Below are 3,225 nucleotides of genomic sequence, written 5' to 3' on the forward strand. Positions count from 1 at the left end.
CTATCTTGAACTTTTGGGCCATGACTAGCTTTCTTTTTAGGTGAAACTCTCTTCTAGCTACAAGAAAAAATAATATTTGTAACAAAAAGAATTGTTAAAAAAAATCGAAATTTTGAAACAAAAAGAATTTGTAACAAAAAAAGGTCCATTGCAGTATGTCCCGTTACAACAAGCTTTTGTAACAAAAAATGAAACTGTTACAATACAAAGTAATATTTTGTAACAAATATTTTTGATACAAAAACTAAAATTTGTTACAAAAGTGATAACAAATTTAACAAATAAACTCTTTTTTTGTAACAATTTAGATTTGTGTTATAATATTTTGTTACAAAATACTACTTACTTTTGTAACATTTTTTATTCTTAGTTACAAAAATAGATTCATTTTGCAATATTTATTTAAATAATTGATATATCAATTAATTTTCTAAACACGCTAACTCAACATTTATATAAAATATAATCATATAGATAATTAAAATATCTTACATATAATTAAGATTCTTTTACAATAAAATAAGTTCTATAAATTCACCTAAATACAACTTTTTTCCTAACATAAAATTTATATCATGTAGAATTTATAATCCTTGACTCTTTTAGCATGTTTCAGTCAATATAAAGCCTAACATGTTGCCATCAATTTTGTACCCCTGCAAACATAAACAATGAAAACCAAAATTAGAAATAACACATAACACTATCTTCATCCAAGTGAAGATTATGATAAAAGTTAAAATTAACTAATTCTTTGAGAACCCATTCTCAAAGTTTAAAACCAACTAACCAAGGATACAAATTATCAAGAATTGACATTTCAATACATAAAACTTGGGCTAATTAATCATCGTTCAATCACAAATATACTTGACCTATTTTTCTTGCTTTTTCACTCACAAAGTTCCATACAAGGAAAGTGAGATTCATGTCAAAACATAAGAACAAGAACATGCAAAACAACCAAAAGAAACCAAATTTAAATTACTTCCTTTGAACCAAAAGAGAAATAGCTCACTTCCTACGCGGACAGATGCACTAGGTCATATCAGATCAAGCTTAGGTCCTTGCAGTTTTATATAAGCTAAAACAAGGAATCTCTAGCAAAGTATCCCAACAAGCATAGAAGAAAATACAATTAGGTGAACTGCCAGTTATACATACACATATGAAGTCAAAACCAACAGTAATAAAGAAGAGACATTAATGAACTAAAGCGTATGCTCTAAGATCAACATGCTACTAGTACTTTACATAGGCAGTTCAGAGAGCATCAATTGGAAAAGCATTTAACTCGATATAAATCCAAATCTTACTTAGAGTTCAAATGATAGGCAACGGAAAAACCAATTAAGTTCATGTGATGATTTGGTTTCAGAGTCAAAAGTTGTTGTCTCGTCTCAACAAAGCCACTTAAAATTCCGCATTTGAGCCTGCAAGCGAGAATAGAAAAAGCAACATGAGAAAATAAATTACATCATAGAAGAATTCTCCACCTATATACATACTACGTGAAAAAATATGCATACAACAGTACAACATAGCAGAACTTTATGCGCTCCAGTTCATGTCTTCAAACTGAGGGCAAGATCATTTTCTACGAAAATTAACTACAATAATTATAATTGTGAAGGTTATTCATAGTATATTACACTAGTAAATGACATTACAAGTTGGCTTTTAAACACAAAACTAAATAAACACAACAAGAACAGTTCCATAATTAAATAAAAAAAAACAACATCTAAAAAACAAGAACAGTTCCATAATTACTATACAACAAAAGAATCTAAATTACTCATAATATAAAAACCTAAGAAAATCATTACTCATAACAATAACAGTTCAATAATCTTCAATAATGTTCACTACTCATCATCAGTAATAAACTCATTCTTCAGAATAGCATGAATTAGAGCTTGCAGCCAAAAAGTTCAGTAGAATTCATAGGCCTTCGAATCACAAAAGAAATTTTGTCCCCAAAAGTTGAAAACAATGAGAAACTTGACAATTATAACCGGCTAATAATCAGAATTTTCAGCATTCCTAAACTTTTAAGAAATCAAACACATATTCATCAAATTCAGTCACAAATACAACTCAAACTCATCATTTAGTCATTCCAAACAATCATAAATCATTTGCAAATACCCACTAGACTTCCATGGCATTCATAAATTAAAACAGATAATTTCAAAATAAAATTCCCTACCTCAGTTAGCCGAAACTCAGTAATTAAACGCAACAAACCCTTCGTTTGTTTTTAATTCGTAGTAGCAACAACTTTTCTCTTAGAGCAGTAGTAACAATGATCTCAGAACCAACCATAATTGTTCAGGAGATGAATTGGCAACACTAGAATAAATAAGCTAATATAATTAGGACAGAAATATGACAGAGGAAAAAAATGGTAACAAAGCAAGGAAGAAAATGTTACAGGTCTCATAAACGAAGGAATTGGAACCAGATCGGGAACAGTGCTACTAGAAACAACGGCAGTGACATCCCCTTTCAAGTTTCACGATGACAGAACGCTCCGCAACGGCTAGCTCCAGTGGCAACGACAGCTTTCATCCCTCAATCGCATCTTTCACTCTCTCTGCTTCGTGCGATGGGGGAAGCTTCAGACTCGACGGCGGCGCGCGATGACGGTGATGCAACATCCGCGGCAAGCTGGATGCGAATGGCCTCCCTCCATCGACGGCGACAAGATGTGGGCAGCCTCCCTCTTCTCACTGACTCTCTCTTTTCATGTCTTGACAGCCCTCTCATCGCAGTTCCGTTTCTGATGGCGATTCAGCAGCAGTGACTAGCAGTAAAGCGCGACGGAGGTGGCGCGACGATCGCCGGCGGCGGCGCAGTCTCCCCCCTTTCCTTCCCTTCTTCTTCCCCGCGATTCCCTCACTTCCTCGGATCTCTCTCTCTCTCTCTATGGCTGTGTCTGTGTATACGCTTGTGTGTTTGGTGTGTGGTGTGTGGTGTGTGGTATGAGTGTTAGAAAAAGGTAGGCTTAGGGATTGGGTAATTTAGTATTTTCATTAAAAATAAAGGTAGTATAATAATTAAAAATTAATTTTAATTTAATAATAATTATATAAAAATATTATTTAACTATAAAATTTTTATATTCTTTTCGATTTCTAAAATTTTAAATTATAAATAAGAAAATACTCTGTTTAATATATAAATCTCTAAAAATTTATTTTGAATAAATATAAAAAATCA

The 3,225-nt window shown here is 32.3% G+C and overlaps 1 long non-coding RNA gene across 1 annotated transcript; it reads right to left on the reverse strand.

Annotated features, from left to right (window-relative positions):
- Positions 1-577: 577 nt before the first annotated feature.
- On the reverse strand, positions 578-2,952 carry LOC140176533 (uncharacterized). Its single transcript, XR_011868148.1, has 3 exons — positions 2,438-2,952; positions 1,317-1,433; positions 578-656 (listed from the first exon to the last, which is right to left on the reverse strand). It is a non-coding gene; the product is annotated as an uncharacterized lncRNA (long non-coding RNA).
- Positions 2,953-3,225: the final 273 nt, after the last annotated feature.

This window comes from Arachis hypogaea, chromosome 11 (assembly GCF_003086295.3).
Source record: "Arachis hypogaea cultivar Tifrunner chromosome 11, arahy.Tifrunner.gnm2.J5K5, whole genome shotgun sequence".
Taxonomy (NCBI): domain Eukaryota; kingdom Viridiplantae; phylum Streptophyta; class Magnoliopsida; order Fabales; family Fabaceae; genus Arachis; species Arachis hypogaea.